At 38.5% G+C, this 13,856-nt stretch overlaps 1 long non-coding RNA gene across 10 annotated transcripts; it reads left to right on the forward strand.

Annotated features, from left to right (window-relative positions):
• Positions 1-595: 595 nt before the first annotated feature.
• On the forward strand, positions 596-10,752 carry LOC147309478 (uncharacterized). Of its 10 annotated transcripts, XR_015125733.1 has the most exons (11): positions 596-679; positions 885-965; positions 2,183-2,343; positions 2,881-3,042; positions 3,295-3,403; positions 3,509-3,628; positions 3,771-3,932; positions 7,793-7,906; positions 8,633-8,790; positions 9,218-9,275; positions 10,229-10,748. It is a non-coding gene; the product is annotated as an uncharacterized LOC147309478 (long non-coding RNA). The 10 variants fall into 10 exon arrangements; XR_015125730.1 differs by having other exon boundaries at positions 885-2,343; positions 10,229-10,752; XR_015125732.1 differs by having other exon boundaries at positions 602-965; positions 10,229-10,743.
• The last annotated feature ends 3,104 nt before the right edge of the window (positions 10,753-13,856 follow it).

The following is a 13,856-nucleotide window of genomic DNA, read 5'->3' on the forward strand; positions in this document are numbered from 1 at the left end:
TGACCTGTTGCCCCTGCAGGTTGGTGAAATGCAGGATTAGCTGCATAATGTCCTTTGCAAAAAAAAGATGGAAAGTGCTCACAGGGCTGCTGATCCTATACGAATTGCATAATGGGTTGGTCCTGGGGTTAAAATGGGGGGAGGAAAAAATGGCAGGACCTCTTCGTGTGTGGGTTGCCACATGATTTCTCCATTTTTAGATCTCCACTGGCCATCCTCCAGTCTTGTCTCTTCCTCCTGCTCTTCTTCCTCCTTCTCCTTCTCCTCCTCCGCACATGAGCTGCAAAGCTCCTCGGTGCCTGGCAAAAATTCTTCTTCGCTGTCAGAAGTATCTCCACTGCTTGTGGAGAGTGCAAAACTGCAGCAACAGCCTCCTCTAAACTGAGTGCACGCTTCATTGTGTCTGTGCAGAAATGACCACTCAGACCAGGCTGCAAAGTATTCTCATAGACTTCAAAGGTGCACCTGAATAAACATGCTATACCATACATCCAATAAGAGAGAGGAGGCACACTCTTGATCAAGAAAAAACATAAGCGCACGCCTTTGATCTCTCCCCCCCCCCCCCCCCCCCCCTCTCTCTCTCTCTCTCACACACACACACACACACATGCACATACATACATACACAATACCATTTTATGGTGGTTAGCTGTTTTATTGTCATGCATTTTACAAGGTAAGATAACCATGTCCTGCATTCAAAACCACTGAAAATGTCTATGGTGGTGCTGTGCCTAATATTGTGCTGGTGTATGCTGGGTAATCGCACAGCTAGCGACTGGGTGACTTTATTCACCCGCTTCGGCTGTTGTCAGTCCATATCCCCTAGATATGGACCATCTCCTGCTAGATTGTTCAGAAGGTTGTTATCATCCATCCAGATGGAGGATCACTAACAGGAGCGTGGGAAGACTCCAGAATCCACTCTGGCTGCAATCCGGTGGATACAGGAGTGTGTACAGGTAAGACCGTTTAAACGGACAGCATTTATAGAATGACTATTAAAAGTCAGACCAGCGAGTGTCAATAATGTTAATGTGGTTATGTTAGTAATACACCGAGTGCTAATATAACAGCTTTAAGATGCATTTGTAGATGTTATTATGTGTTTTACCGTCTTTATGGTGCTAGCTTAAAGTTACGGTGTAAACGTTAGCTTATATTGGAGTAAAGCTGTTACTGTTTAAACGATGTTAGCACAGAAATATTAGCTTCTGTCATGACTGACGAAGTTACTAGTTAATAAAGTTTCCAGTAAAGTGTTTAATCGCAGCCACAGACTGACAGCAAATATCTCGATTAGCTTCAGTGCATCTGTAATAAATATGTGCAAGTTTCAGTGCTTCGTTTAAACTGTATGATACTTATACTGACCCAGGGTCAGTGTAAAATACAATCCTAGCTGTGTGAACAAAGCCTGGCTCCTTTAATCCTGCATGAAAAACCTCAGGATGCAGGCTATTATTACTCTTTCCTGCTGGCACACCTGTCACACCTGAGAGTCAGCTAGAAACTTACAGTGACGTGGACATCATGCAAAGACTGCCAGACTCTGTAATACTGCAAATGATCAGTGACTCAAGTTAACACTAAACTTTAAACGGTACCTCTGTGTCTCTGTGTGCTGAACATTTAGGATTGAGTCAGGCTGCATCTGTGTTAGTCCTCTGACAGACTGGTGACCTGTCCAGGTGTGCTCTACCTATGACTACTGGGACAGGCTCTAGCTCCTGTAATAGAAATTTTATGTTATTCTCATTTAAAGCATTTAAGTGCTTATGCATATGCTTAGTTGTGACACTGTTATAGACTGTTCAATGAAGGTTTCTAAAACTAGATGAACTTACTTCAGCAGTTTGAGAAAACAACTCCCTTTACAGGTGCTGATAACGTCAAGGGCACAAAACAGCATAACCATTGATCCGTTAGGTTTCATAGCGAGACACGTGAAGTGGCAGAGCTGACATGACTGAACTGTGATGTTTGATGTGTGTTTGCTCTCCTGTGCACAGTAATAAATAGCATGATCACAGCTCTTTCTGTGTTGCAGACTTTATTTAAAAAATTCCATGACATCTACTATAACTGAACCAACCTGGTGCTCTTCATTTATGGAGGCTGTTGAGTCTGAATGTTGGATGTTGTGTATCTCGTGTTCTCTGGGCTTTGTTGTCCTCAGTCTTTTTGCAGGATCAGAAAACAAAACCGGGAGGCGCGTAAATGTTTCTTCTCCATGATGTTTCTTCAAATGTTTCTTCTGGATGATGATATGACCGTGACACGGGATGCCACCTTTGGTCTTGTGACGAAGCAAAGCTCAGGAAGAAGTGTGATTAAATGGTACCCACATGTTGAGAAGGATGTACAGGGCACCTGCAGCCAAATCCAAGCTTCAGCTTAGTTGTAGTTGCAGAATGCTATAGGACTGAGACATCTAAGGCATCAAATGTTTGATTAAACGGATGAAAAAGAGAAGTTTTTTCCCTATAATTATCACTTCTTAAAATCTGTAGCAACTTCAAGTCTGTCAGCATGCTGAGCATGCTCAGAATGTGACAATATATTTTTGTTCAATATTTAATTTCTTTCAGTTGCAATTGTTAAATGAAAAAATATATATTCTTATAATTTAGCAAACGAATTTATAAAAAAAAAAATACATATATCTGTATTAGTTTTAGTAAATTAATTTGACACCTGTATTGAAAATACCATATTGTATTCATACAGAATCAGTATGGTATCATTGTTTGTCTGTTCACTGATTGTTGAAGCTAAGAGCTACTTTGATCTGTTTAGATCTAAAGTATCCAAAGTTGAGTTCTAATGTTTCTTCACCCCTGTGTGTGTGATATGTGATTTCCTACATGCTGGCAGAGCAGAGCAGCAGTTTGTGCTCACAGATGGTGACGGTGTGGAGAGACGGTGGTATTTCCTCAGAAGAACCAGCAGAGTCACAAAGGACACCAGTCCATCTCACCACCTTGACTTGCTGACTGATGTTCGTCTACACTGCACAGAGGAAATCAACTGACCGAGGTTTGTCCAGTGACGTGTTATGAAATGTATATTTGTTTTATGCTTACAGATATGTTTTTCTTGACAGAGGCTCTGCAGAGGTTAGACAAAGCAGAGAAAACATGTGCTTTACATTTTACTGTGATTTATTGAGATATTTGTTGCCTGATGTTCAGCAGGAATGGAGAAATAGAATCAAAGGGAGATGTTTTTCCTGTTTTTGTAATGATGTAAGTAAATCTTCAATATTATTTATTTGCTTGGTTATATTAGGAGCGTTTCTGAGTGAGGGGGAGAGGAGTCATCATCCAGGTAAAGTGACGTGGATCAGTGGATACACTTGTCTCCCCTTTAAAGGAGACGATCCAAGTCATCCTTAAATGTTAGCGCTTTCAAATACACAAACATTTTTAAAGGACAAAAATGAACATCCAACTTTGACTGTAATACAAAATAAATCTTTGCATGTGTGTTTTCAAACTCTCAGATGGGCAGTATATCAGTCTTGGACTGTCTAACCTGCCGGAGCAGCACTGAATGACCACCGCACGAGCATGTTCCTGCAACATTCAGCATCTGATCCTTCATCTGTGTGCTTCTGCTTTTGGTAAGTAGAGTTACCCAACTCCAGTAACTCTAAACACATGCCATCCATTTCTAACGGCCTGGTTACTTCCTGTCAGTTACTTTAGAAACCATGTGGTCACCTGACCTAACACTGTTTCTTCTTCTTCTCCTTAATGTTGAAGTGTCAAATGTCAAACAGCTGGAGAGGAAACTACACCAGTGTACTGGGATGTTTCAGCAACACGTGCCAGATGCTGTTCCTTCATGGTGACATCACCAGAGACAGTCCCGCCCACCTCAGGACCCATTGATTATGATGATCTGATCCATCAAACCCCCAGCAGGTGAACTTTATTCATGACATAACACCGCAACAATGTAAAAAATTAAACAGCAACAGTCTAAATGTAAAGTGCATTCTAAAGTCCTCTTCAATAAATTGTATGCAAAGAGTCATTCAGGTCACTACAGAACCCAGAGTCTTCATCATTAAATCTCTGGTTGCTTCATTTTTTCTATCCTATATCAGATATTTTAAAGGTTATCTTAGGTAAAGTTCCATTCTCATGGTGAGGCAAAGTGCTTTATGTGTGTGTGTGCCCGTGTCATGAACGGCTATAAAAGGCCTATAATTAAAGAACAAAGCGGGGTTTGAGTTCGAGTTGCGGCAGACTGTCACTACTTGTAAATGGAACGCAGCCTTCCTACGGCGGACAGCTAATAACAGGAATCGGACGCGGTCCAGCCAAGTCCACAGCAACCACCATAGCAACCGCCTAGCATGACCTTAAAAACATATTCTGTCTTCATAACTATCAAAATCGTGAAATGATTTGCAAAGTGTGAAAGTGTTACAGCTGCAGAGAGCTATGGCGGTATCTATGGAAGCTGTTTACATAGCTAATAATATACGATGTAACCATGGAGACAGTCAGTCACTTGAGCTAGCGGTGCATGTTTACTACAGTGAATAAGGTGATTGAGTGCACAGCGTCCACACTCTGCAGGGGGTAAAGACATTACTTCAATATTGTTTTATATTGATATATATTAGCCTTCTGTTGACCATCACCTCAGGTTCACCATTACAGTTTCAGATTACAGATGCACACTGTCTAAACACATTCAAAAACTCATGTCTCAGAAATAAGCACAGCTGTTCATGTTTGTCATTAGAGTTTTATTTGTAAGAAAATTATGAACTTCATATTGTGCATTAAATAAAAGAACATTTCACAACTCTGAGTCAACAGAAACAGGTAACAGAAATGTCTCTAATGTGTACAGTGTAGTGTAAGCATTAAAAGATCATAAAGGAAAAACTAACATTTATGTGAAACTAATTGTAATAAAAAATGAGCAGGTGCTTTATAGATTTAAAAGAAAGAATCTGAAAACAACACTTTTTTGGTCTAAGTGATCAAAGTAGAAAACAGAACTGATGTTCAAGAACAAACCGTAGCTGCACTAATATTACACATCTCGATCGTTGTACTGAACAGACATGTTGCTTTTAAAACCACATGCAGTGTGTGACCATGACTGTTCACTGAGACCATGAACGCCACTTCGCTGAAGCATTCTTCTTCTTCTTCTTGCCATTAAATTGGAAGCAGAAGCAGCACGAGCTGATTTGATCTACTGAAAGGAAAAAGCAGAACATCTGAGTTGAAACCAGTCAGCTGAAATCATTAAGACAGGAACAAATTCAATGCAGTGTCTCAAGTGGCTTAGCCTGTTACAACTGTTGATACAAGCTAAATACGGTTAACACACAGTGTCAGGGAGCTCCAGTGTGGGAACTAGTGGCTTTAGGTTTGTAGTCATTTAACTTTCATCCATTCATTCATTTAATTCAGGAGGAAGAAATGCCAGGTTGGTGCAGGCTGGTTACATGCATTTGGTCCCATGCTGTCTTTAATTAAATGACTTGGTTCATTTTATGGCTGGGCTGTATGTGGGGTTATATCATGTTATTTGGGCAGGAGTACCTGTCCCCTGTTAGACTTAGAAAGTTTCTCCATAAGTAGAGTTTCTAACTCTTCTAGCACATCTGTGGCTGACAGCTTTTTGGTGGCTCTTTTTACCCCACACTGGTTGTGAGTGTGTAAATAGCCCCACTAGTTATTTTGGGTTGCAGTTAACTAGGGAGGAAGGGGTGGGTATGCCATGATTAGGTGAATAACAATTATATGTGATACATAAATTTCACAATGCATGCATATATCTCTATCAATTAAACCTGGCCTGAGGGCTGCCATTTTTTTACATTCAGTTATTTCTCTTAGAAATGTTGGAACTAAATAATGAATGTGTTACAGTTAAAGTGAAACACTGGTCAGTGTAAATGGCTCATTGGGACACAGAAACCTTTAAATTAAACCTGATATCTAGTGTCAAACAATATCAAAGCTGTAAAAGATGTTTACATTCAGAATTTATAAAACTATTATTGTAAATAAATTCAAACAAGTGAGCTTTTCTCTTTGTGCTGAATATCAACACTGTGGTTTCTTAGACTGTAAGCTGTACTTTAGTGCAACCAGTTGCAGAAGCTGCCACTCCAAATGTCTTTTGATAACAAGAAAAAAATACCTTTTCAGTACACGGCCTGAAGTTCTTCTCCGACATCTTCTGCAATCGGCTTTGTCTGCTGGTTTGAAGACAATAAACCACAAAAAAGATGATTTAGTCACTTTGTCTGCGTCATGCAGCTCGAATGTGTCGTGTAACGATGTTGAATAGCCGTCGTTATCCCTCTGCTTTGAGCCTTTTATCAAAAGTTACAGCTAACTTCATGAAGTTGTACAAAAAGGCTTCATTTCGCCGAGACAGTGCGTTTCTGACTATTACATGCATTTGAATGGAGTTCTTGCACGAAACAAAGTATAAGTTTTCATTATGTGAATAACTTGTATTTTACACTGACCCTGGGTCAGTATCAACTTCATGAAGACAGCTGTAACTTTTGATAGAGGACTCACACACACACATATTTATGGCTTTGCCTTATAGAATTCAGCATCTCCGTGCTGAGGAAATAGGTTTTGCAGCTGTTTGAGCTAAGATTTTCAAGTTATTCACAAATTGAAAACCTATACTTTGTGTCGGGCGAGAACTCCATTCAAATGCATGTAATAGCGAGAAACGCACTAACGTGGTGAAATAAAGCGTTTTTCCATAAACTTCATAAAGACAGCTGTAAATTTTGAGAGAAGACTCACACACACATTGGGGGGATATTGAAGTCTATAAGATAAAGCCATGAATATGTTTGTCTGAGTCTTCTATCAAAAGTTACAGCAAGCTCTATGAAGTTGATGAGAAACGCGTTTCTCACTGTTACATGCATTTGAATTTAGTTCTTGCCCGACACAAAGTATAGGTTTTAATTTGTGAATAACTTGAAAATCTTAGCTCAAACAGCTGCAAAACCTATTTCCTGAGCACTGAGATGCTGAATTCTATAAGGCAAAGCCATAAATATGTGTGTGTGATTCTTCTATCAACAGTTACAGCTGTCTTCTTGAAGTTGATACTGACCCAGGGTCAGTGTAAAATACAATCCTAGCTGTGTGAACAAAGCTTGGCTCCTTTAATCCTGCATGACAAACCTCAGGATGCAGGTTATTATTACTCTTTCCTGCTGGCACACCTGAGAGTCAGCTAGAAACTTACAGTGACGTGGACATCATGCAAAGACTGCCAGACTCTGTAATACTGTGAATGATCAGTGACTCAAGTTAACACTAAACTTTAAACAGTACCTCTGTGTCTCTGTGTGCTGAACATTTAGGATTGAGTCTGCATTGACTTTATTTATTGAGACTTTAATGTGCTAAAAGCAGGTTGAAGACAGCTCAGAAACATTTGAAGATTAAAATTTAGCATTATGGCTGCTGGTGGTTTGTAAAGCCTATACTCAGCTGTAGTTTTTGTTACTAATTTATGTTTGTTGTTGTTTAACACAGATTTCAGAAGAGCAAATATGCTTAATAGTTTAACTAGATTTCATTTGTCAGTGTGGGACTGCTGAGTCACCTGAAGAACTCATTTCATTCATTCTCCACATGATGTTCATATACAGAAATGTTTCACAGGAACTGGTTCCTCCCAAACTGTGAACTAGTGTGTTTCCATAGATTATCTCTGTATGAATGTACTTTTAAATGAAGGCAAGTGTTTGTCCTTTTTTGTTCCTCAGTTACAGTACGTGATATCTTGATATCAGGCGGTCAACACTGGGGGAAGACAAGAAGCAGACGTACTTCCAAGAGGGAGCTGCAGTGAGGACACAGCCAGGTCACTGAGGTCAGAGGTCAGAATCTGAAACAGCTCAGGTTTATATTTTAGGGGTTATAAAAAATCAAAATGTATTTATGAAGAAACCTTTAAATAATAGTCATAATTATGATTATTATAAGAAATATCAAACATTTAAGTGGATTTTCTGTTACACATGTTGTATTAGCCCTGCAATAAACTGGCAGCCTGTCTTTGTCCTGTATCAGCTGGGATAGGCTTCATCCTCCCGCAACCCTGAATTGGATACATTGTATTCCAATTATGTAATCTGATCATTTACAAACTCAAGGTATCTAATCAAAATGTAAGTAATAATTATAAAATGGGAAAGCAGAAATAAGTGTGACATAAATGTAAATGTGTTAGCTGACATAGAGGACAGCTACATGTAGTCTGAAAAACCTTTGTTGTCAAGTTTGCAGGTATATCAGCACGAGACATTCTTACATAGAAGAGTCTGTTAAAGTCTCTAACTCAGCGAAGCATTATTGGTCCCGTCTGTTTGGATAAATATAGTAAGTTGATGTTTGTCCATTTATTGACACATTTTCTTAAGTGCTTATCCAGTTCAGGATCACAGTGGAGCTGCAGCTGGATATGTTCATTAAATAAACCTTACAAAAGTTAACAATAAACCTGCATCCATGTACGTTGTTGTCCACAGGATAAGAAAATCAAACTGGAACACTGTGGAACATGTTAATAAATGTTTGTGTGTTTATGCCTGTGTCTTTCACAGGAGGCGCTGGAAGGTTTCCCTAATAGTTCCTGGTGAATCAAAGCAGAACCATAAAGGTTGCTGGATTGCATGATGGCCTTACCCCTGAGCAGTCATCCTGTTAAAGGAGGAACCAGTTAGAAGCTGTTTTCAAAGTAGCTGAGCAGATTTCATCTCAAGTAAGCGATTAACTGTTTGTTCATCTGTTCTGCCACTTAAAGAGCATTTAAGGACGTCTTTTGAGTGTCCAGCTGAATTAATTCTACTGGCTCTCATGGTCATTTGTTATTATAGACATATTTTTCATGTTCATCCAGCTATTTAGTAAATTCTATCTATTTAGTAATATCCGTCAGCTATAAAATGTAATATAAATATAAAAAATATCTAAATATCTCCTGCACTTTATATTTTAATGATGTAAGTCTGTTATCGTGTTACATTAGCATTCCTCACATATCAATGAGATGCTGTACAGTACAATCCTACTGACGCAGCAGAGGGATAACGACGGCTATTCAACATCGTTACACGACACATTCGAGCTGCATGACACAGACAAAGTGACTAAATCATCTTTTTTATGGTTTATTGTCTTCAAACCAGCAGACAAAGCCGATTGCAGAAGATTTCGGAGAAGAACTTCAGGCCGTGTACTGAAAAGGTATTTTTTTCTTGTTATCAAAAGACATTTGGAGTGGCAGCTTCTGCAACTGGTTGCACTAAAGTACAGCTTACAGTCTAAGAAACCACAGTGTTGATATTCAGCACAAAGAGAAAAGCTCACTTGTTTGAATTTATTTACAATAATAGTTTTATAAATTCTGAATGTAAACATCTTTTACAGCTTTGATATTGTTTGACACTAGATATCAGGTTTAATTTAAAGGTTTCTGTGTCCCAATGAGCCATTTACACTGACCAGTGTTTCACTTTAACTGTAACACATTCATTATTTAGTTCCAACATTTCTAAGAGAAATAACTGAATGTAAAAAATGGCAGCCCTCAGGCCAGGTTTAATTGATAGAGATATATGCATGCATTGTGAAATTTATGTATCACATATAATTGTTATTCACCTAATCATGGCATACCCACCCCTTCCTCCCTAGTTAACTGCAACCCAAAATAACTAGTGGGGCTATTTACACACTCACAACCAGTGTGGGGTAAAAAGAGCCACCAAAAAGCTGTCAGCCACAGATGTGCTAGAAGAGTTAGAAACTCTACTTATGGAGAAACTTTCTAAGTCTAACAGGGGACAGGTACTCCTGCCCAAATAACATGATATAACCCCACATACAGCCCAGCCATAAAATGAACCAAGTCATTTAATTAAAGACAGCATGGGACCAAATACATGTAACCAGCCTGCACCAACCTGGCATTTCTTCCTCCTGAATTAAATGAATGAATGGATGAAAGTTAAATGACTACAAACCTAAAGCCACTAGTTCCCACACTGGAGCTCCCTGACACTGTGTGTTAACCGTATTTAGCTTGTATCAACAGTTGTAACAGGCTAAGCCACTTGAGACACTGCATTGAATTTGTTCCTGTCTTAATGATTTCAGCTGACTGGTTTCAACTCAGATGTTCTGCTTTTTCCTTTCAGTAGATCAAATCAGCTCGTGCTGCTTCTGCTTCCAATTTAATGGCAAGAAGAAGAAGAAGAATGCTTCAGCGAAGTGGCGTTCATGGTCTCAGTGAACAGTCATGGTCACACACTGCATGTGGTTTTAAAAGCAACATGTCTGTTCAGTACAACGATCGAGATGTGTAATATTAGTGCAGCTACGGTTTGTTCTTGAACATCAGTTCTGTTTTCTACTTTGATCACTTAGACCAAAAAAGTGTTGTTTTCAGATTCTTTCTTTTAAATCTATAAAGCACCTGCTCATTTTTTATTACAATTAGTTTCACATAAATGTTAGTTTTTCCTTTATGATCTTTTAATGCTTACACTACACTGTACACATTAGAGACATTTCTGTTACCTGTTTCTGTTGACTCAGAGTTGTGAAATGTTCTTTTATTTAATGCACAATATGAAGTTCATAATTTTCTTACAAATAAAACTCTAATGACAAACATGAACAGCTGTGCTTATTTCTGAGACATGAGTTTTTGAATGTGTTTAGACAGTGTGCATCTGTAATCTGAAACTGTAATGGTGAACCTGAGGTGATGGTCAACAGAAGGCTAATATATATCAATATAAAACAATATTGAAGTAATGTCTTTACCCCCTGCAGAGTGTGGACGCTGTGCACTCAATCACCTTATTCACTGTAGTAAACATGCACCGCTAGCTCAAGTGACTGACTGTCTCCATGGTTACATCGTATATTATTAGCTATGTAAACAGCTTCCATAGATACCGCCATAGCTCTCTGCAGCTGTAACACTTTCACACTTTGCAAATCATTTCACGATTTTGATAGTTATGAAGACAGAATATGTTTTTAAGGTCATGCTAGGCGGTTGCTATGGTGGTTGCTGTGGACTTGGCTGGACCGCGTCCGATTCCTGTTATTAGCTGTCCGCCGTAGGAAGGCTGCGTTCCATTTACAAGTAGTGACAGTCTGCCGCAACTCGAACTCAAACCCCGCTTTGTTCTTTAATTATAGGCCTTTTATAGCCGTTCATGACACGGGCACACACACACATAAAGCACTTTGCCTCACCATGAGAATGGAACTTTACCTAAGATAACCTTTAAAATATCTGATATAGGATAGAAAAATGAAGCAACCAGAGATTTAATGATGAAGACTCTAAAACCCACTGTCTTGGCGAAATAAAGCGTTTTTGAACAACTTCATATAAATCGCTGTAACTTTTGATAGAAGACTCAGACAAACATGTTTATGGCTTTATCTTATAGAACTCAATATCCCCGTGCTGGGCAAACAGGTTTTGCAGCCGTTTGAGCTAAGATTTTAAAATTATTCACATAATGAAAACCTATACGTTGTTTCAGGCGAGTTTCCCATTCAAATGCATGTAACAGTGAGAAACGCATTGTCTTGGCGAAATAAAGCGTTTTTGAACAACTTCATATAAATCGCTGTAACTTTTGATAGAAGACTCAGACAAACATGTTTATGGCTTTATCTTATAGAACTCAATATCCCCGTTCTGGGCAAACAGAACAGGTTTTGCAGCCGTTTGAGCTAAGATTTTAAAATTATTCACATAATGAAAACCTATACTTTGTCTCAGGCGAGTTTCCCATTCAAATGCATGTAACAGTGAGCAACGCATTGTCTTGGCGAAATAAAGCGTTTTTGAACAACTTCATATAAATCGCTGTAACTTTTGATAGAAGACTCAGACAAACATGTTTATGGCTTTATCTTATAGAACTCAATATCCCCGTGCTGGGCAAACAGGTTTTGCAGCCGTTTGAGCTAAGATTTTAAAATTATTCACATAATGAAAACCTATACGTTGTTTCAGGCGAGTTTCCCATTCAAATGCATGTAACAGTGAGAAACGCATTGTCTTGGCGAAATAAAGCGTTTTTGAACAACTTCATATAAATCGCTGTAACTTTTGATAGAAGACTCAGACAAACATGTTTATGGCTTTATCTTATAGAACTCAATATCCCCGTGCTGGGCAAACAGGTTTTGCAGCCGTTTGAGCTAAGATTTTAAAATTATTCACATAATGAAAACCTATACTTTGTTTCAGGCGAGTTTCCCATTCAAATGCATGTAACAGTGAGAAACGCATTGTCTTGGCGAAATAAAGCGTTTTTGAACAACTTCATATAAATCGCTGTAACTTTTGATAGAAGACTCAGACAAACATGTTTATGGCTTTATCTTATAGAACTCAATATCCCCGTGCTGGGCAAACAGGTTTTGCAGCCGTTTGAGCTAAGATTTTAAAATTATTCACATAATGAAAACCTATACTTTGTTTCAGGCGAGTTTCCCATTCAAATGCATGTAACAGTGAGAAACGCATTGTCTTGGCGAAATAAAGCGTTTTTGAACAACTTCATATAAATCGCTGTAACTTTTGATAGAAGACTCAGACAAACATGTTTATGGCTTTATCTTATAGAACTCAATATCCCCGTGCTGGGCAAACAGAACAGGTTTTGCAGCCGTTTGAGCTAAGATTTTAAAATTATTCACATAATGAAAACCTATACTTTGTTTCAGGCGAGTTTCCCATTCAAATGCATGTAACAGTGAGAAACGCATTGTCTTGGCGAAATAAAGCGTTTTTGAACAACTTCATATAAATCGCTGTAACTTTTGATAGAAGACTCAGACAAACATGTTTATGGCTTTATCTTATAGAACTCAATATCCCCGTGCTGGGCAAACAGGTTTTGCAGCCGTTTGAGCTAAGATTTTAAAATTATTCACATAATGAAAACCTATACGTTGTTTCAGGCGAGTTTCCCATTCAAATGCATGTAACAGTGAGAAACGCATTGTCTTGGCGAAATAAAGCGTTTTTGAACAACTTCATATAAATCGCTGTAACTTTTGATAGAAGACTCAGACAAACATGTTTATGGCTTTATCTTATAGAACTCAATATCCCCGTTCTGGGCAAACAGAACAGGTTTTGCAGCCGTTTGAGCTAAGATTTTAAAATTATTCACATAATGAAAACCTATACTTTGTCTCAGGCGAGTTTCCCATTCAAATGCATGTAACAGTGAGAAACGCATTGTCTTGGCGAAATAAAGCGTTTTTGAACAACTTCATATAAATCGCTGTAACTTTTGATAGAAGACTCAGACAAACATGTTTATGGCTTTATCTTATAGAACTCAATATCCCCGTGCTGGGCAAACAGAACAGGTTTTGCAGCCGTTTGAGCTAAGATTTTAAAATTATTCACATAATGAAAACCTATACTTTGTTTCAGGCGAGTTTCCCATTCAAATGCATGTAACAGTGAGAAACGCATTGTCTTGGCGAAATAAAGCGTTTTTGAACAACTTCATATAAATCGCTGTAACTTTTGATAGAAGACTCAGACAAACATGTTTATGGCTTTATCTTATAGAACTCAATATCCCTGTGCTGGGCAAACAGGTTTTGCAGCCGTTTGAGCTAAGATTTTAAAATTATTCACATAATGAAAACCTATACTTTGTTTCAGGCGAGTTTCCCATTCAAATGCATGTAACAGTGAGAAACGCATTGTCTTGGCGAAATAAAGCGTTTTTGAACAACTTCATATAAATCGCTGTAACTTTTGATAGAAGA

Source organism: Aulonocara sp. 'chitande type north' Nkhata Bay, linkage group LG17, assembly GCF_057382095.1.
Source record: "Aulonocara sp. 'chitande type north' Nkhata Bay isolate Kocher_YH1m ecotype deep benthic linkage group LG17, A_spYH_male_GT1.1, whole genome shotgun sequence".
Taxonomy (NCBI): domain Eukaryota; kingdom Metazoa; phylum Chordata; class Actinopteri; order Cichliformes; family Cichlidae; genus Aulonocara; species Aulonocara sp. 'chitande type north' Nkhata Bay.